This window comes from Prionailurus bengalensis, chromosome A2, assembly GCF_016509475.1.
Source record: "Prionailurus bengalensis isolate Pbe53 chromosome A2, Fcat_Pben_1.1_paternal_pri, whole genome shotgun sequence".
Classification (NCBI taxonomy): domain Eukaryota; kingdom Metazoa; phylum Chordata; class Mammalia; order Carnivora; family Felidae; genus Prionailurus; species Prionailurus bengalensis.
Genome location: NC_057348.1, coordinates 115,652,411 through 115,674,867, shown reverse-complemented (window position 1 = coordinate 115,674,867; position 22,457 = coordinate 115,652,411). Strand labels below are relative to the sequence as shown.

Below are 22,457 nucleotides of genomic sequence, written 5' to 3'. Positions count from 1 at the left end.
CCAAGGGATACAGGATTGCTGAGGTATAGGGGCACTTGTACCCCAATGTTTATAGCAGCACTTTCAACAATAGCCAAATTATGGAAAGAGCCTAAATGTCCACCAACTAATGAATGGATAAAGAAATTGTGGTTTATATACACAATGGAGTACTACATGGCAAGGAGAAAGAATGAAATATGGCCTTTTGAAGCAATGTGGATGGAACTGGAGAGTGTTATGCTAAATGAAATAAGTCATACAGAGAAAGACAGATACCATATGTTTTCACTCTTATGTGAATCCTGAGAAACTTAACAGAAGACCATGGGGGAGGGGAAGGAAAAAAAAAGTTAGAGAGGGAAGGATCCAGACCATAAGAGACTCTTAAAAATTGAGAATAAACTGAAGGTTGATGGGGGTGGAAGGGAGGGGAGGGTGGGTGATGGGTATTGAGGAGGGCACCTGTTGGGATGAGCACTGGGTGTTGTATGGAAACAAATTTGACAATAAATTTCATATTAAAAAATAAATAAATAAAATAGAAAACAAAATGAAATAGCAACAAACATATTAAAATGTAAGTGATGAAATTATTTTTTTTTAATGTTAACTTTTGTGGAAGAAGAGCCAATTATTCACCGGTCATATCTCTATTAGATGTTCCTATAGGATTTTACTGCAGTATAGAAGTTTCTAGAGCTGGCCGCTCTGTATAGTTTACATTTCTTAGAACTATTAGGGATTGACTCCTTAAAGAAATAGCTTAAGACTTAGGGACCCACTTGAGACATCAAGGCAACCTTGAGAAAACTGATAAAGTAGAGATTTATACATGAACCACAGAAAGATCAAATGGTGTAAAGGTTTTAACTTGTCTGATTGTGGGTTGTGGACTTCAATGACAGATGGAATTGGTCTCTTTGTTATCACTGTATTTGCTTCCCAGCAATGAGGTTCAATTCCTAAGAAATCTCTTAGCAAGAGAATTCATGTTTGAGAAATTTATAACAAAATAGAAATGGAGCAATAGGTTGGAAATGACCCAGTGAAAGTTTTATGAATAGTCCTTCTATTCTTGAAAAAAGGTATTAAGATGGGCAGAGCATAGAGGATTTTCAGAACAGTGAGACAACTCTATATGGTACTATAAGTGGGGAACATATGTTACTATTTATGTGTCCAAACCCATAGAATGTACATCAAGAAGGAACACTAATGCAAAGTATGTACTTTGGTTGGTAAACTATGGACAATGTAAGTTCATCAACTGTAAAAAAATGTTTTACTTGGGGAATGGGGTTGGTATAGGGGAGGCTATTCATGTGTGAGTACAGGGAGTATACAGGAAATCTCTGTATCTTCTGTTCAGTTTTGCTGTGAACCTAAAAATACTCTAAAATACAGTCTATTTTTTTAAATCTCCTAAAATAAAAAAATATGAATAATACTATCCAAACCTTAAATTAGCAACAGTAAGTACTGTATTACCAATTTCCAGGTACTATTCCTCACTGAAAACTTTTTTGCTTACTTTTCTCGGAGATTCAGTGTGATGTTTATAAATTCGTTTTGTTTTGTTGTAGAAATTTGCACAATAATGCGGATTATGACTCAGAGTTCCTACATCCTGCTTCTGGGAAATTGCCTCATTTCAAAAGGCCCAGAATAACCTGGCTATAAGACGTTTTGGATAACGCTGTTCAACCTATTTGTTGCATATCTCTCAGTTCCCTCTTCAACAATGTAGATTTAGCTCTATCCATAATAAATAACCTTTTGCCAAAACATCAACTGCGATTCTCCTCCCCCTTCCCTGACACACCATTCAGCTCCTCTCTCCTCTGATGTGCCCTGTTCAGTTCTGAGGTCTGCCTGAATCATCCTTAAGTTCTTCCGGAGGCTTATGAAACAAATATCTACTTCTCTACCATCTACTATTATCAACTTTGTATGACCGTTCCCTAGTTTACTCATTTTCTAAGTATCCCCAACAAGACCTTATTTGCTTCCTGCCTATCTTCCTACATTCCTGATTTTCCTGGCTGTGTTCCTGCATTTCTAAATAATATAGTCTGAAAGCCATTATGTGGGCCAAGCAAGCCAGGCATCTGTGTTGAGGGTAGGGTGCTATCAGGGTCAACTGCAGGCATTGGAGCCTCAGTGGGATGGCAAGGGCTCCTAAACAGGTTGGGGAGTAATGATATAGCCTAATGTGCAGCACTGGAGATGAGTGGGGTAAGGAATGAGTGGTGGGAAGAGGGCTATGGCAGCCCAAAGTTGAGTATAAGAGCCAGAGAAGTACAGCAGCTGCTTGGGACAGGAACAGGAGAAAGTGATGGCTATAGGAGACTGATTACACACAGGGAGAGTTAATCTAATTACTAAATGTGTTAAGGATGATTGGAACCAAGTTTCTTGCTGTTGGATAAAGGAATTACAAATGTGTTGGACTGAAACTGAAAGTATTAAGTTCATTTATTAGTTCACGAATATTGAACTCATAGGTCTCAGTATAGAGATGTAGGAATACAGATATTCCAGAAAACCTGGTTATCAGATCTTGGTTTTTAAATGCCATTGTCCTTAAAAGGAACCGGTGCTCCTTGGAGAAATGTTGGATTTCAGAGCTGAAGCAGGGCAAGTACAAGTTGGTCTGAAAAATCATATTATGCTTGAAAGTAAGGATGAGTTCAAAGAATAATGGATACATGTCAAAGGGAAACAGGATCCAGCTTTAAGGGTATCTCACTGGCTAAATCGTGGACCATTTCAGAATCAAAATAAATAATTATATTAGTATATTATAATCCATTGACTACAACAGAAACCCATGATATAAACAAACAAACAAAAAAGCCGGGAGAAGAAAAAGTTATTATTCCTCCTAATACAATGCCAACTGATAAATGTAGAAGTAATGATAGAATTAGAAAAATCACCATATAACAATTATTATAGTAATAATTAACTAAGCAAAGAAGCATCAAGGGATGCTTACAGTAGTGGATAACATTTTGGTGAGAAATAGAATATTTCATAATATCAAAGTGCCTACTCACAAAATTCTTATTAATTACAAGGAGAAAAAATAGTAACTTTATAGTGGAGAAGCCTGGCAAACAACAGCAAGTGACCAAAGATAATATTGCTAGTAATGGGTTAAATCAAAATCATGTACCACCTGGTGGGATGCAATGAGAACACAGCATCATTTCTGTGATATTCCTGCTCACACACAACACTCCGCGCCAAATGTATAATCTGAATCTAATCAGGAGGAGATATCAGACAAACCTAATTTAAAGGGCATTCTGCAAAACAATTGTTCTGTAATCTTCCCAAGTGTCAAGTCATGCTGGTCAAGGAAAGACTAGGAAACTGTCCCAGACTGAAAGTGGTTAAAAAGACATGACAGTAAATACAAGACAAGATCTCAGACTGAATTCTTTCATAAGTAGGATATCATTAGGATAATTGGTAAAACCTGAAGAGGGTCCAATGATTAGATAATAGTAATGAATAAATGTTAATTTCCTGATTTTGATGGTTCTATTATAGCTATGTGAGAGAATGTTCTAATAGGTAGCAACTATATGCTAGTGTATTCCAGGGTAATGGTACTAGGTACACACCTTACAAATAATTCAGGGGAAAAAATGTTCTTGCAAGATTTCTGTAAGTTCAAAAAGATTTCAAACTAAAAAGGGGAAATGTGAAATAGAATATGCTGGTTGGGGATCATTGCCTGAACGCAAAGAAACTGATGGTGACCAACTTGAAAAATAAAGAAATGTATTTACTGGCAGGAGACTGGATAAGCATAAGGAAGCCTTGAATAAAAACACAGCTTCAGAGAAGAAAAGCATAAGGCAGCACTGAGAAATCTGGTTCAACCCTATCCTGAGGTCGGAGCTCTTTGGAGCCTCCTCTTAGAAACTCCACCTGGAAAGCCTTGAACATCCTTGGCCTCCCCAAGTTTAGGTTTGGCAGAATCAGTAGTTCCATTTTTCCACTTGCCTCTATGGGTTCCTGCTTTCCCTTGGTTTACCCTCTTGTCAGTTCTTCCATATATTCAAGATTTGTTTTCAATGGAAGAGTTTGTCCAAATAATCTAGATGACCCTATTTCCATAAAGAGAAATTCCTGCTTTATTCTCTTCATAGCCCTTACCTCTTCCTAAAAAGCCTATATATTTCTTTACTTTCTGTCTCCCTGCACTAGACTGAAAATTGAGATGACAGGGCTCAAATGCCTTCGTCACCATTATATCCCATCCCAAGGAAAAAGCAAGCACGGCCACAAAGAACCTTTGCTACCAGAGGTCTGACAAATGATTGACCTAGGCACAACTCTTCAAATTAGCCTGAGACAATAAAAGCACATCCGTTCTTCCACATGTTATTGTTGAAACGATTTTCAAGATCTGGCTCTCCTGGGCTCACTGTCCCCAGCTGCTCCCTTTCAGATATACACCTTACCTCTTCCTCCTCCACCAAGTACATACTGAGAATGACTCTTCTTGATTTGGTTGCTTATCTTTTCATAACCTGCTCAAATGTTACCTGCTCTATGAAACTTTCCCTTCATCCCTATGCAGAGCCCCATAGCCTCTTCTGCCTATCTGTACCATAGAGACCCTTACCATACTGTAATGAATTCTTTGGTTATATCTCTGGTCTTCTCACTATAATGTTCATGTTCATCACTGTATCCCCAATACCTAGCACAGTGCCTGGACCATATTAGAAGATCTTTATGTTGACAATACCCTAGGGCATCAGAGCCAATTGGTGCTCTCTGGTCAAACTTCTCTCAACTACGTGTTACTGACTCTCAATACCAGGGAAGTCAATAAAAACTCATTTTAAATATTAAAAAATAAAATATCCTATTAGGCTTAGGATATTTTAATTCTTTCATTTGACATTGTGGCCCAAAGATCTGCATTTTGAACAAACATCCCTTGTGATTCTGGGACAAATTTTGCGAAACACTGTTCCAGACCATTTTAAACTTTCACTACATTCCCCATCCATTCCAGTCTTGGCTAGTCCTCTCTAGCTAATCAGCCTCTATAAAACAAGGCAGACATCCCCTACAGTTCTGCTTTGCTGCTTTGGCATTTTGATGCAGATTGCCACTGTCTTAGTTGGATTTCCACAGAGACTTTGAGGCCTCAATTGTTTTGTTGAACTCTACTTTAGCATTTTATGTGATTTTATGTCCTGTGTCAACTCATTCTCATTTTGATTTTTAATTCCCATGCTTTATGGTTTCTAATCCCAATTCTAAATCAGCTATCTGAGACTCTCAGCTCTATCTCCACCCATGTAATTTTCCATAATAAAACCACAGGACTTCCTGGACCTTGAAAGCCACTCTCTACCCAAGGCTCCCAAAGGTCTCTTCTACATAAGTTTTTCCTCACATCCACAGTCCTTCCTAAAATGCTGTGTGGTAAGAAGCAAAATGAATGCAAGCTTTGAAGAAAAATTCACCTCTTTTTTAGTTATAAAACTGACATTTTTGTTTCACTTGATGTTGGTTTAAGGGGCTGAAATATCTGAGTTCTCTAGCTTCATTAACCACTATCCCATTAAATGTCGTGTCAAGTGAAGAGGAATCCCAAGGCTCTGCTGCTTCCTGGGATGTGGCATGTTTTATCGTTATCCCCCTTGATGAATCCCACTAAATTTGTTTTCTTGTCTGGTTCCCCCAGGAACACAAGTAAGTTAGATATAGCCTGTTTATACAATATCAAGATGGTCCCAGCAGAATGGCACTCCTAAGAGTTATTTTCAGGCCTCAGTGAATGTCAGTAAGTGATGTGATCAGATGTACATTATCATGTCCAGCCTGTAGAACATTAAAGAAACCCTGCTTATTATCATAGGATGTTATAGGAGTTTTCAACATGAAAAGAAAATAGATTGTTTCCAGGAGTAACAAACTCAAATGTCAACAGGAACCTGGAGGATAATATAAATGTGTGAATCTAGTAGATATAAGAAAATAGGGCTTGGTGGGAATTGTGGGGAAAGGAAAATATATTTCACCAAAAGGTATTCAAATTGAAAAACAAAATTGCTAGAAGTCCCTAAAATATAAAATCTGCTGAACTGCCATCCTGCCACATTAATCTATATTCTTAAAAAGATATACTTGATCCACCCAGTTTTTTTTTCTTTTTCAACTAGGTATTTTAGTTAGGCTCTAGGTTAAGCTACTGTAACCAAGAAAACCTGAAAATTCAGTGGGTTAAATAAGACAGAACTTTATTTCTCTAAGAGACCAGAAGTAGGTAGTCCACGTCACTGGGCAGCTCTGCTCCATGAGCTCTCTCTGGTGTCCAAGGTGGTAGAGCAGTTCAGCCATCCTACACACATGCTTACATCTGTGTGTCCAAGTGTCTGTTCCAGTTGCCACCACTTCTCAAGAGGCAAGAGAAAGAGGGGGAGTAGATTGATTTTAAGAACATGTCCCAAAAGTTGTACAAATCTCTTCCGCTCAATTATACCATCTCTCCTGGGGCACGATGAGCACTGACAAAACCCATAGAGGGAGTTGTAATACTAAAAGACAGCAGAGAGTAAGAAATACTGGGGGGTAGGAACAGTTTCTGTCAAGCTAGGTTTTCAGGTAAAGCCAAACCAAGTTTCATAAACCATAAACCTAAATGTTTACCTACTCTTTAAATATGTGTTTATTGGCAAGTCAATTCTAAACCAATCAGCTTTCAATATTTGTCATTTAACTCTACATGAAATTCACTCTATAGGACTGAAGAGAACTACTCACAAATTCACTTGAGTAGTACAGTTGTAGAAAAGCAAGAATAACATAGAGAAGGCTGGACGGCATTGAGTCTTAAGAGCCTCATTTGATAGGTATAATGAAAATGACCAACTACAATTATTGCTAGAACATTACCTACTATGACAACAACTGCAAAGGAACAAAAGGTAAAAACTAGTCCATTTCAGGGCAAATGCAAAGGGTGAAGGTCTTATTCTCTATTATTTAAGTATCTAATTATTGTTGCTATTATTAACCCATCTTATTCCAAAAAGTAATGATGGAAACACAATAAGGATACATAAATACAGAAGGTAACAAATTAGACCTACATAAGAAACTTTTTAAAAACAAAGGTAAGGGTATAAATGGGTCTAAGAAGAAGCTGGCACTGCTTTGATAAGTGACTTTTAGCAGGTGGCAGCTTAGGCCATCAAAAAGACTGATTAGCTGCAAAATTCACAGCATTACTAAGGTTATTTCCATTCAATTTCTATTCCTTCAGCTTAGTTCTCTGCGTGTATCTTGCATTTTCATGGTACATGACTATCCACGCTGTTGCCTCTGCCTGCATACCATCTGCTCTACCTTCTCTTTAGCACAGTCTCCCCTAGCCCAGGCCAGGCAGTCGCTGCCTTTGGAGGTCTTCCCAGATTTTCCCCAACAGAGTTAGTCATTCTCTTTCGTACTCTCACAGTTATATGTACATTATAGCAGTCATAATCTAAACTTATGCTGAATTCCATTTATTTTGTGATAATATCCCCTTCAAAAAGGTGTATATTCATTAAGCATGCTCAATAAATGTTGCTGAATCTGTAGGAAAAAATATGCATTGCTAGCTGCACACTCTACTGAAAAATGCTCCTCATTGCCCATTCATCCTCACCATCTCTTGAGCACCCCATACTGCACAAGGAGCCATGCATAAGGATGTTCACTGCAACTTTACTTACAACTGTGAAAAACTAACAACCACCTAATTTGTCTATCAGTGAGTAGATATAGACATAAACTAAATTCATATGCTAGAATATAATATAGCAATTAAAATGAATAAATCAAAGCACATTTGTTAGTCAATGGATTGTCTTTTCACTAAAAATCTAGGTAAATTTTTTTAAAGAAAAATAAATTTAAAAAAATAATAAGGACTCTTCCCTTAACCCCAATTTACCTCTAACTTCTGTTCTGTCTTTATTTTTTTTAATATTTTATTTTTAAGTAATCTCTACACCCAACATGGGGCTCAAACTTACAACCTTGATATCAAGAGTTTCATGCTCTGACTATTGAGCCAGCCAGGCATCCCTGTACCATCTTTGTATGGCTTATTCTGGTATGAAGCTTAGGAACTGTGAACAAATTTCCATAAGCAGGAAGACAAGAGCTCAGAGGTTCTGTCCCATACAGTTCTCAAGTTTCTATCACATGGAGAAGTTCAAACCCTACATCTAGATACCCCTGAAGAATGTCTAAGTAATTCTTTGACCACATGTTAGTGATGAAAAAAAAAAACCTGAGAACGATGCTAATATACTTTAGCTCTAAGAAACTACTCAGAGTACTCAGAGAAAATGGAATTTTAATATGTGGATTTAAAATCCTTAGCAGTTAACTATGCATTCATCCATTGGTGAGTGGAAAAGAATCCACAATGCAGAAAGGAAGACTAGAAAATCTTTACTCTTAAGAGAGAGGGTTCAGTGTTTCCTCCCCTTTAGGGGAGAACATTACACTCAACCCACTTTACCAAATTTCCAGAGTCTAAGGGAAAAATGTGTTGGGAAGAATATTCAATGGGAAATCAGGAGATCTGGGCTTGTGATTATTCTCCATTTGCTCCCACCCCAGATTTATTCTCTGCCCTACTCCAAGTTCTGAGAGGCTGGACTCTCTGGATTATTTTACCCAGGCATCCAGTTGGGTTTGCCCAATGGGAGGCACTGACAGGAGATGGGAATAAGGAAAGCAAGAAATTGGGGAATTTCTCCCTCCTTTCCTTCCTGCATTGGTGCCACATTTGGGGCAGTGGCTGTGTCCCTCTACAACAGGTGTCAGGTAACATCTCCCCCAGGCTGTGGCTCTCAGAGGATTTAAGGCCTCAGGGAGATAATAGCTTCCTGCTGTCACTAGTTTCTAGGTGTCTGCCATGTGGGTTTCCTTAAGTTTACCCACACCTCTATAAAAATGACCTCATGAAAGTCCCTTCAGTTGAATCATCAGACACTGCCCCTAGCAAGCTGCCCCTAACAAGCTGCAAGTGCCAAAACAAACCACTTCTCCATGAGCCTCAGTTTACTATTAAGTGAGGGAAAGACAGATGACATTCAAAGTTTCATCCACATTGAACATTCTTCAATCCACTTGAGCCTGAGACAGGGTAGAATCCTCAAGTTTTTTCAGCACATCTGTTTAAAGATGCTCCTTTTAAGAGAGAGCTACAGATGTTTGCCTTCCCATTTTCATTCCTTCTGAAGGAAATGTTTCAGCAGAATGAACTTGAGTTGACAGCCTGTTGGGCCAAACATTTTCTTAAATTTCATTTCCCTCCCCTGCTCTGAGTCTTTGCAGAGAGATGCAGGGTGATCAGCCCTACTTAGATAATACCCACTTATAGGGACAGCTCAGAGCACCAGAGACACCAACAAGCTTTTGGAAGCCCAAACTGATTTCAAGTCCCAAAACGACTTTGCTTTCCTGCCCTCTTTGCTCTCCAGTTCTTTTCCCTCTTTTCCAAACTCACCTCCTACTCCCTCCTTCATTTACTACTTCTTATTGACTCCTGTCCTTTTTGTGTCACTTCCCAAGACTATTGGGGGTACAAGAAATACAGATGTCTTGGTCCCATAGCCTCAATGGTTTATTCAAAGACCCGAACAGCATCAAGGCTGATCAGCAGCTTCTGAGCCTAATGCCAAGAAGCCCCTGCCTCTGCAGGCTATCAGTACCTCTACTGGAGTAAGACACCTCACAAAGCAGTCCACCTGGAATGGATGAGCAGCTGGCATAAAGGATATCTGGGGTTCTTCCAGCTAGGCACAAGGTAGAGATTGCCTGCCAGAACTGCTGACATGATCTGAATGTTTGCTTACTTTCTATTTGAGCACTCATTCCAGGGCTGGCAGGAAACTTAATTTCAGTCTGTTTTGGCATCCTTCATCTCTGTGTCTACAGAGAAGGCTATTTCTGGGTCACCAAGGCACTAGAGGACCTTCTGGTCATCAAGTCATACTTCATAGCATGGCCTCTTCTCTGAGTGAGCCTCCTTGCTGCTTCTTCAAGGCTGTTCCTCAGACCTTGGATCTTTTTATAGGCCTCCTTGGATAAACCACAGAGGCATTGCTTTCTCAGCACACTTCCAGGAAGAGAGGGCCAGGTTCCTTCTTCAGGATTCACAGACTCCTCTGCTCTCATCCACTCTAAACAGGAATTACAGTCTTCAAAAGGGAGGAAATCCTTCTCCTTCCTGTTTCTGATCAAGACACATTATCCATGCCCTGAATCTTCTCTTCTCTTTGGGCTTAGGCTTTTAAAGGCAAAAGTCAGGATTTCTGTCTTCTGCCCTACCACCTGCTTCCCCTGATTCAATAAGCACAGCACTAGCCCATTGCTTGAATAGGGGAAGGAAAAAGGAAGGGGCTAAGAGAGAAATATGAAAATAGATTACACATTCAAAGCTTCAGAGTAACACCATTCTTATCACAACGGATGTATACTTTCTTCAGTTCACATTTTAGCTAATGTCAACCTCCCAACCTCACCTCCACCACTACATAGCTTTAACAATAAGTGTTAGGGGCGCCTGGGTGGTGCAGTCGGTTAAGCGTCCGACTTCAGCCAGGTCACGATCTCGCGGTCTGTGAGTTCGAGCCCCGCATCGGGCTCTGGGCTGATGGCTCAGAGCCTGGAGCCTGTTTCCGACTCTGTGTCTCCCTCTCTCTGCCCCTCCCCCGTTCATGCTCTGTCTCTCTCTGTCCCAAAAATAAATAAACGTTGAAAAAAAAAATTTAAAAAAAAAAAAAAAACAATAAGTGTTAAACACTTTCCTTACACAGATAACTTAACAACACAGGGACACATGTTTAGTGAGTTTTGTGAGCATTTCCATCATGCACCCATTCCCAACCAGCAGCCCACTGGGCCCTAGATACAATTGTCAGGGGTCTCTCAAAGCATCCTAGTGCTCTCTTAGACTGGTGCTAAGGAAATAATCCAAACAGCCTGGGAGTGCCACTGAAAGGGAGACAGGGAAAGAATCTTAAACAAAGCTCAAATCAAAAGCACAGGCTTTCCTGCAGGCAGGTTTTGAGTCCAAACTCCCACTTTGCCAACCATGAACAGTGTGATTTTAGGCCTCAGTTCCCTCTACTGTAAAATGTATATAACAACAGTACCTACTTGCTGCCATGAAACATGAGAGCGTACACAATGCACCATCTTTAGCATTTGAGTGCTCAATAGGTTATCCTTGCCTTCATTAAGACTATCTAGAGGAGCCAAGATGGCAGAACAGCATGGAAGTTTTTTTTGTGTCTCACATCCATGAAATACAGCCAGACCAACACTAAACCATACTGCACACCTAGAAAACTGATTGGAGGATTAACACAACAATATGCACAACCTGAACCACAGAACTCAGCAGGTACCTCGTGCAGAGAGGTGAACTGGGGGAGAGAGAAGCTGTGGAGGGCAGGGAGGCATTTTTGTGTGTGAAGAGAGAATGGAGATGGGGGGAGAATATGGGAAAAACAGCCCCCAACCCAAATGCAGCTGGAGAGAAAGTGGAAAGTGGAAACAGCTGCAGGGACTAAACTAAAAAGGGAGAAAGGAGAAAGGAGAGGGTTTAAATTCCATTAAGACTCTATAAACAGGGGGAGCTCAGAGTCTGAAACACCATAGCTCAATACCTGGTGGTGTTCTGGTGGGAAGGGTGAATCCCAGGAGCAGAGTGAAGTCCAGGGGTCTTTGGGCCACATGAGAGGCAGTTCCCCTGCTGGGAGGACACCTGGTAGAGGTGGTTTGTCACCCCCATCCCCTGCTACAGGCAGAAACCCAGATGATCTGGGAGAACAATCATATTTGCTGGTGCTGGAACAAAGTCGCTGGGGATGAAGCCTGGGTGCCAGATGTTGTGATAGGCCACAATCCCAGAAACACTGCTGCTACATGATCGTGTGAAATTTTTCTGGGGCATGCAGGCTGGCACCCGGCCACAGACTCTGGGCATTGGCAGCAGCACGGTCCTGCAAACGTTCCTGGGTGTGGCCATACCTGGCCATTGCTCAATAAGACTCTCCCACAGAGGGGCAGAACAGGTCAAATCCACAGTTCCTCAAAAATAAGGGGTCAGAAAAAACAGCCGCATCTGAGATAAAACTCATGAGGGAGGTGCTGCATGGGTCTTGGACATGGACTGTGTAAAAGCAGAGAGTGGATGGAAGCCGAAGAGAAAAGACAGGTGCTTGATTGCTGATCAGGGAGAACAGAGTTCCGATACTACAGTCTGGCTAGCTGGGTGATGCCATTATCATAGCTCCTGTGCATGCACATACACACCTACAAGCACCACAACAATCCACCCCAGTAAGCTAAGCAGCGCCATCTAGTGGAGAACAGAGCCGTTACACTAACCCCTGCGCAACTGGGCCAACCTTATTCTTCAGGAACAAGAGTCTCTCCACCTGCTTAGTTTATGGACTATAAAGCAGTTCATAGTTTGATTTTTGGGGAAATGAAGTAATTTCAGTCGTATTTCAGTCTGTTTGCCAGTCCATCTATTTAATTTCTTTTTTTTCTTTTATCTCTTTTTCATTGGTTTTCTTTTTCTTAAATACAGAAAGAGAGAAAACTTATTTTTATCTTCAATTTTTACTAAAATATTTTTCTTTAATTTTTCTCAACTATATTTTCTACTTTTGTGTAAATTTTTCAAATTCTATTTTTCTTCTATCATTTCATTTTATTCTGCTTCAGTGTATTCATTTTTTCAAATTTTAAATGATTTCCTTTTTCTTTTCTTTCCCCTTTTTTCTCTATCTATCAAGCCCCTTTCAACACCCAGACCAAAACACACCTAGGAAATATAATCATTTATTTGATTTTGTGTGCATGTGTGTTTTTAATTTTTTAACTTTAACATTTTTTTAATTTTTATTTTTTTTATTTTTTTACCTCATTAATTCCTTTTCTCCCTTCAAAATGATGAAATGAAGGAATTCACTCCAAAAGAAAAAGCAGGAAGGAATGACAGCCAGGGACCTAACCAACACAGATACAAGCAAGATGTCTGAAACAGAATTTAGATTCACAAAATAAGAATACTGGATGGAGCCAAAAATACATTAGAATCCTTTTCTGTGGGGATAAAAGAAGTAAAATCTAGTCAGGATGAAATAAAAAATGCTATAACTGAGCTGCAATCTCAAATGGATGCCGCAGCAGCAAGGATGCATTAGGCAGAACAGAGAATCAGTGATATAGAGGACAAACTACTGGAGGATAACAAAGCAGAAAAAAAGAGGGAGACTAAGGCAAAAGAGCACGATTTAAGAATTAGAGAAATCAGTGACTCATTAAAAAGGCATAACATCAGAATCATAGGGGTCCCAGAAGAGGAAGAGAGAGAAATAGGGACAGAAGGGTTATGTGAGCAAATCATAGCAGAAAACTTTCCTAACCTGGGGAGAGACATATACATCAAAATCCAGGAAGCACAGAGGACTCCCATTAGATTCAACAAAAACCGACCATCAGCAAGGCATATCATAGTCAAAGTCACAAAACACTCAGGCAAGGAGAGAATCATGAAAGCACCAAGGGGAAAAAAAGTCCCTAACATACAAGGGAAGACAGGTCAGGTTTGCAGCAGACCTATCCACAGAAACTTGGCGGGCCAGAAAGGAATGGCAGGATATATTCAACGTGCTGAATCAGAAAAATATGCAGCCAAGAATTCTTTATCCAGCAAGGCTGTCATTCAAAATAGAAGGAGAGATTAAAAAGTTTCCCAGACAAACAAAAATTAAAGGAGTTTGTGACCACTAAACCAGTCCTGCAAGAAATTTTAACGGTGACTCTCTAAGGGGAGAAAAGATGAATGAATGAATGAATGAATGAATGCATGAATGAATGAATACCAAAAGCAACAAATATTAGAAAGGACTAGAGAACACCACCAGAAATTCCAACTCTACAAGCAACATAATGGCAGTAAATTCATATCTTTCAGTACTCACTCTAAATGTCAATGGACTCAATGCTCCAATCAAAAGACATAGGCTAACAGAAAGGATAAGAAAACAAGATCCATTTATATGCTGTTTACAAGATACCCACTTTAGACATAAAGACACCTTCAGATTGAAAGTAAGGGATGGAGAACCATCTATGATGCTAATGGTCAACCAAAGAAAGCCAGAGTAGCCACTTAAATCAGACAATCTAGACTTTAAAATAAAGACTATATCAAGAGATGAAGAAGGGCATTATATCATAATAAAGGGGTCTATCCACAAAGAGGACCTAACAACTGTAAACATTTATAGGCTAAATGTGAAGGCAACCAAATATATAAATCAGTTAATCACAAACATAAAGAAACTCATCGATAGTAATACCATAATAGTAGGAGACTTCAACACCCCACTCACAGCAATGGACAGATCATCTAATCAAAAAATCAATAAGGAAACAATGGCTTTGAAGGACACACTGGACCAGATAGACTTACCAGATATTGTCAAAACATTTCATCCTAAAGCAATGGTATATACATTCTTCTCCAGTGTACACATTCTCCAGAACAGACCACACACTGGGACACAAATAATCCCTCAGCAAGTACAAAAAGATCGAGATCATACCATGCATATTTTCAGAACATAATGCTACGAAACTCGAAATCAACCACAAGAAAAAATTTGGAAAGGTAACAAATACTTGGAGACTAAAGACCATTCTACTGAAGAATGAATGGGCTAACCAAGAAGTTAAAGATTAAATTAAAAAGTACATGGAAGCCAATGAAAATGATAACACCACAACCCAAAACCACTGGGACGCAACAAAGGCAGTCATAAGAGGAAAGTATATAGCAATCCAGGCCTTACTAAAGAAGGAAGAAAGATCTCAAATACACAACATAACCTTACACCTTAAGGAGCTGGAAAATAAAAGCAAATAAAACCAAAAATCAGCAGAAGACAGGAAATAATAAAGATTAGAGCAGAAATTAATGCTATTGAAACAAACAAACAAAAAACAATAGAACAGATCAATGAAACCAGAAGCTGGTTCTTTGAAAGAATTAACAAAATTGATAAACCACTAGCCAGTTTGATCAAGAAGAAAAAGGAAAGGACCCAAATAATTCAAATCAAGAATGAAAGAGGAGAGATCACAACCAACACAGCAGAAATAAAAACAATAATAAGAGAATATTATGAGCCATTATATGCCAATAAAATGGTCAATCTGGAAGAAATGGACAAATTCCTAGAAACATATACACTACCAAAATTGAAACAGGAAGAAATAGAAAATTTGAACAGACCCATAACCAGTAAGGAAATCGAATTAGTAATCAAAAATCTCCCAAAAAACAAGAGTCTGCAGCCAGATGGCATTCCAGGGGAATCTTTCCAAACATTTAAGGTAGAGTTAACACCTATTCTCTTGAAACTGTTCCAAAAAACAGAAATGGAAGGAAAACTTCCAAACTTTCTGTGAAGCCAGCATTACCTTGATTGCAAAACCAGAGACCCCACCAAAAAGCAGAATATTGACCAATTTCCCTGATGAACATGGATGCAAAAGTCCTCAACAAGATATTAGCCAACCGGATCCAACAATACATTAAAAAAATTATTCACCATGACCAAGTGGGATTTATACCTGGATGCAGGGCTGGCTCCATATCCATAAAAGACCAATGTGATTCATCACAACAATAAAAGAAAGGACAAGAACTTTATGATCCTCTCAATAGATGCAGAGAAAGCATGTGACAAAATACATCATCCTTTCTTGCTAAAAACCCTCAAGAAAGTAGGGATAGAAGGAGCATACCTAGAGATCATAAAAGCCGTATATGAACGACCCAATGCTAATATTATCCTCAATGGGCAAAAACTGAGAGCTTTCCCCCTAAGGTCAGGAACAAGACAGGGATGTCCACTCTTGCTACTGTTATTCAACATAGTATTGGAAGTCTTAGCCTCTGCAGTCAGACAACACAAAGAAATAAAAGCATCCAATTCGGTCCGGAGAAGGTCAAACTTCCACTCTTCGCAGATGACATGATACTCTATATGGAAAACCCAAAAGATGCCACCAAAAAACTGCTAGAACTGATTCATGAATTCAGCAAAGTTGCAGGATATAAAATCAATGCACAGAAATAGGTTGCATTCCTATACACCAACAATGAAGCGACAGAGAAATCAAGGAATCGATCCCGTTTACAGTTGTACCAAAAACCATACACCTAGGAATAAATCTAACCAAGAGGTGAAAAAATCTACACACTGAAAATTATAGAAAGCTTATGACAGGCATTGGAGAAGGCACAAAAACAATGGGAAAAGATTCCATGCTCCTTGATAGTGATAACAAATATTGTTAAAATGTCGACACTACCCAAAGCAATCTACATATTCAATGCAATCCCTATCAAAATAACACCAGCATTCTTCACAGAGCAAGAACAAACAATCCTAAAATGTGTATGGAACCAGAAAAGACCCCGAATAGCCAAAGCAATCTTGAAAAAGAAAACCAAAGCAGGAGGCATCACAATCCCAGACTTCAAGCTATACTACAAAGCTGAAATCATCAAGACAGTATGGTACTGGCACAAGAACAGACACTCAGATCAATGGAACAGAATAGAGAACCCAGAAATGGACCCACAAACGTATGGCCAACTCATCTTTGACAAAGCAGAAAATAATATTCAATGGAATAAAGACAGTCTCTTCAGCAAATGGTGCTGGGAAAACTGGACAGCAACATGCAGAAAAAAAGAACCTGGACCTCTTTCTTACACCATACACAAAAATAAACTCAAAATGGATGAAAGACCTCAATGTAAGGCAGGAAGCCATCAAAATCCTTGAAGAGAAAGCAGGCAAAAACCTCTTTCATTTTGGCCACAGCAACTTCTTACTCAACACATCTCTGGAGGCAAGGGAAACAAAAGCAAAAATGAACTACTTGGACCGCATCAAAATGAAAAGCTTCTGCACAACGAAGGAAACAATCAGCAAAACTAAAAGGCAACTGACAGAATGAAAGAAGATATTTGCAAACGACATATCAGATAAAGGGTTAGTATCCAAAATCTATAAAGAACTTATCAAACTCGATACCCAAAAACCAAATAATCCAGTGAAGAAGTGGGCAAAAGACATGAATAAACAGTTCTCCAAGGAAGACATCCAAATGGCCAACCGACACATGAAAAAAATGCTCAACATCACTTATCATCAGGGAAATACAACCAAAGCCGCCATGAGATACCACCTCACACCTATCAGAATGGCTAGCATTAACAACTCAGGCACAACAGATGTTGGCAAGTATGTGGAGAAAGAGGATCTCTTTTGTATTGTTGGTAGGAACGCAAGCTGGTGCAGCCACTCTGGAAAACAGTATGGAGGTTCCTCAAAAAATTTAAAATAGAACTACCCTACGACCTAGCAATTGTACTACTAGGCATTTATGCAGGGGATACAGGTGTGCTGTTTTGAAGGGGCACATGCACCCCAATGTTTATAGCAGCACTATCAAGAATAGGTAATGTATGGAAAGAGCCCAAATGTCCATCAATGGATGAATGGGTAAAGAAGATGTAGATAGATAGATAGATAGGTAGATAGAGATAGAGATACACACACACACACACACACACACACACACACACACACACACAAAATGGAGTATTACTCGGCAATATATGTACACACACAATGGAGTATTACTCAGCAATAAAAAAATGAAATCTTGCTATTTGCAACTATGTGGATGGAACTAGAGGGTATTATGCTAAGCAAAATTAGTCACAGAAAGACAAATATATGACTTCACTCATATGAGTACTTTAAGACACAGAAGAGATGAACACAAGGAAAGGGAAGCAAAATATAATATAAAAATAGAGAGGGGGACAAAACGTAAGAGACTTAAATATGGAGAACAAATAGAGGGCTACTGGGAGGGATTATGGGAGGGGGGATAGGCTAAATGGGTCAGGGGCATTAAGGAATCTACTCTTGAAATCATTGTTGTGCTATATGCTAACTAATTTGGATGTAAATCTTAAAAAATAAAAAATTTAAAAAAAGATTATCTAGTACATGTGCCCCAAACTCTTCTGAAGCTCTTCTGGCCCCTTCCTGTCCATGGGGATCTAAAAAGACATATTGGTTACAAAAAAGACAAAGCAGACATATGGTTACAAAAAAGACAAAGCAGAGGTATCTAGGTGGCTCAGTCAGTTAAGTAAGTGACTCTTGGCTTCAGCTCAGGTCATGATCTCATAGTTCATGAGATCAAACCCCACATTGGGCTTTGTGCTGAAAGCACAGAGCCTGCTTGGCATTCTCTCTCTTCCTCTCTCTCTCTGCCCATCCCTCTATCTCACTCTCAAAATAAACAAACTTTAAAAAAGGAAAAGCAAGTAACATGGTGCCCATGGTGCAATCTCAGGAACCAGAAATACTACATTTGGTCTCCCAATGACATGTCAGGTGATAATTCACTAGGCATTGCATTGGACGCTACTAATGCATGTACAGCTTCACCAGCATAATAGAAGCACTCGCAATCCCAACATGGAGGGTTGCAGAAGGCTCTTAGAAAGCATGATGCCTAAAACCAGTCTGGAAGAAAGAGTTGAAAGTTTCCAGGTGGGTTGGAGAGATGAAAATGAGGGAGATTCAAAACAGTAACTTTAGAGCATGCAAAGTAGAAAGTGAAAATGGAAGTCAGGTCATAAAGAGCCTTGCAGATCATACTGAGAACTTCAGACTTTATTCTGAAGCTACTAGGAAGTCACCAAAGGATGTTAAGAAGTGAAATAGATTTAATTTTAAAAATGAAATCTGGTGTTAGTGTGGGAAATGAGTAGGAAGCAGAAAGACCTGTAGTAGGAAAACAGATAGGAAGCAATTGTAGTAATCCAGGTAAGAGGTGATAGTGCTCCAAACTAAGTCAGTGGTGATGGCAAAGAGAGGGTGCATAATAATAATTATAATAGATAATATTTTTGTTTCCTATATGTCAGACACTGTTCCAAGGCTTTTTATGGGTTAAGTCATTTAAAGTTCATCTAAGCTCTTTCTGTCAGGTTTCTTTATTATTCCAAATTATCAGATGGGGAAAATGAGGCAGGGTCACACAGACAGCAAGCACACAGAGCCAGAATTCCAACTTGGGCAATCTTCTCCAAAGTTCTAACCATCATCCTGTGCTCCTAGGAGATTAATGGAAGGAATTAGCAAATTGGTTGTGGAGTTTTGATAGAGGGAGAAGTCAAGGGTTTTGTCTAGTCTTGGATAACTGAGTTGATAATGAAGAAAAAGGAATTGCAGAGGATGATGGACTCGTTTGGGAGAACGTGACTTTCACACACCCACTAGACATCTAAGGAGAGATGTCAAATAGGCAGTTGGCACCTTGGCAGCTGGAGGGAGACTGTGTCTTACTCACATTTAAGTCCTCAGCACCTCAACTGTTAGTAGGTACTTAATAAGTGTGCATTCGATGACTGAAAATTTGGGAGTCATCAACAGAAACTATGAGAGGACTTGTGATCACTCAGGAAAAGAATATAATGTAAGAAGAGAAATGGATCAGTGGTAGATTCTATCTGAGAAAGAACCAACATCTGAGGAGTACACACAGGAAGATCAGCCACAAGGGTGTTCATTCAACGTATTTTAAATCCTCCATCTATAAAATATGGAAAGCAATACTTCCCTCCTTACCTGGTGGTGAGGAAAGGAGGGTGACAAGATAGGAAATAGAAAAATTATCAGCATTGATTAAAATTATCAACACTTAGTTTATAACTAAGCATCTAATCTGCTATGAGAAAATACCCAGCAAGACTTCTAAATAAAAGGATGACTTGGACAGTGAAGAACACGAATGAGGGGAGGATAGAGTCTGGCTGGCCAGTGCAAACCCTACCAGGCTCTGCCTATCAGACAAGGCATGACTTGAATCCTACCCCTGTCAGAGACTTTTCCTGCCCACTTCACTTACTGATGGGACCTTGTACAGACAGAGCATCCCTGAAAATGTACACTAGCTGGGTTCATTTCAAAGAAAGCCAGGCTACTTCAAATCCATATTTAGCTGCAAAAATCCCAAACCAATGATTTCTGGGATACCAGAATTTAGGATAAAATGAAGATTATTGAAAAATATATATACATACATACATACATACATACATATTTAAATTTTTTTAATGTTTATTTCTTTTTGAGAGACAGAGAGTGCAAGCGGGGCAGGGGCAGAGAGAGAGGGGGACAGAGGATCCAAAGCAGGCTCCGCACGGACAGCAACAAGTCCGATATAGAACTCAAACACATGAACTGCAAGATCATGACCTCAGCCGAAGTCAGACATGCAACCAACTGAGCCACCCAGATGCCTCTATTGAAATATATTTTTTAAAGGAGTTTGTATTATTTTTAATAATGTTTACTATCCATTCACTGATAAAAAGGTGAACTAGTACTTGATTTTTCCCACAGACACATAATACTTAGTGGCATTCCCACCAATATATAACATCTCTAGACATTTGATTTTATTATTCTTAAGCAGGTAAAGTTTATTACCATCATTTGTTTTTTGTTTTTGTTTTTGTTTTGGGGGGTGTTTTGTTTTGTTTTCCAGAAAGGCTGCTTTATTGGAAACTATTCTGACATCATTTTTCAGACTCCGTGGCAGTCTTGGGCCCAGGGATGGGAGTCCTCTTATGACCATGGGGGGGCAGGGGTAGGGTCTCCACACACCAGGGCTCATTTTCCTATGGCTCCTGTGAATGGCAGCTGAGGACTTGATGGAACAGGACTTGATGGTCCCAGGCCCTCCACCGCGGGAAAAGCTCAGGGCATTACCCTGCATGGCTCCCCCAAAGGCCAACATGACCAGCCCACTGCCACCTCTGCCAGTGGAGTTCACCACAGAGATATTCACACCTCACACACCATCTCTGGCCAAGTGGCTCTCCTTGCCCTCCAGCAGCTTGCAGTAGGTGGTGATCTCAATGTCCAGGGCCAACTTGACGTTCATGAGCTCCTGGTACTCACACAGCTGCAGTGCCACGTCCTGCTTGGCTTGCTGCAGGGCAGCCTCTAGCTCCTCCTGCTTGGCATGTGCATCCTTGAGTGCCAGTGCCTCCCCCCCCACACTCTTCCTCCTTAGCAACAGCAGCCTCCAACATAGCACATTGGTTCTTTATATTGTTGATATCAGTCTGCAGCCTCTGAATCTCACAGTTCATCTCCAGAGTCTCCATTGGGGTTTTCCAGAGGTCATCCTCGTGCTTCCTGGCCTGGGCCTGGAGGGTCTCAAACTCGGTCTGGTACCAGGCCTCAGCCTCAGCCTGGGTGCATACTTGGCTTTTATCTCCGTTATGATGCCATCCAGGTCCATGGACAGCACCACAGATGTGTCCAAGATCTGGGAGTGCCTACTCTGGCTCAGACAAGGTCTTGAAGAAGTTGATCTCACCATTCAGGGCATCCACCTTGGCCTCCACCTCCACCTTGTTCATGTGGAAGGAATTCACATCCTTTTCAGCAGCACGAACTCATTCTCAATAGCCATTCAACAGTTAATTTCAACCTCCTACTTGTCTTAAAGTCTTCCACAACATCCTGCATGTTTCAAAGATCTGCCTCCAGGTGGCCCCCATCCAGCTGCAGCAACTCAAGCTGCCTCCACAGGCCAGCAATGTGGGCCTCAAAGTTGTCATGGAGATGGCTGCTCTAGGCTGACTTCTGCTCCTACAGCAGGGCCTGCTTGGTCTCCAGCAGCTTGTTCTGTTGCTCCAGAAACCACACCTCATCAATGAAGGAGACAAACTTGTTGTTGAGGGTCTTGATCTGCTTGTGGTCCTCCTGGTACATCTGCTGGATAGAAGGGCCAATGTCCACCTGCAGCAGAGCCAAGCAGACTCTGATTGATGGTGACCTCACAGATCCTCAGTGCCAACTGGACACCTGTAGGCTGAGAACAGGGCTATGCATGGCCAAGAGGCACCCAGACCATAAAAGTGGCTGTTGCTGAAGTTTCTGGGGCTAAGGAGCTCAGGTGCACCTGGGTGGCCCACCCCAATAAAGTGATGGAACTGGAGCTGAAGACCTGGGAGCTTAAGTATGTAGACATGCTGGCTGGACCAGGCTGGACATAGTGGCAGGTACAAGGGAGCCGAACTCCCTTACCATCATTTGTAATGGGTCAGTCAGATGCAGAGTTGTCAGATACACCAAATAAAAAACAAGATGCCCAGTTAAATTTGAAATTTAGATAAATAATTTTTAGTACAAGTATGTCCCAAACGTTACATGGCCTGACATGTACATAGAACTAGACATCCTTATTTTATTTGGATAGCTATTCTAATAGCTATGATCTTCTTTTTGTAGGATTCATAA

At 40.2% G+C, this 22,457-nt stretch overlaps 1 pseudogene; it reads right to left on the bottom strand.

Moving 5' to 3' along the window:
- Positions 1-9,960: 9,960 nt before the first annotated feature.
- On the bottom strand, positions 9,961-22,223 carry LOC122488287 (annotated as a pseudogene).
- Between the last annotated feature and the right edge of the window lie 234 nt (positions 22,224-22,457).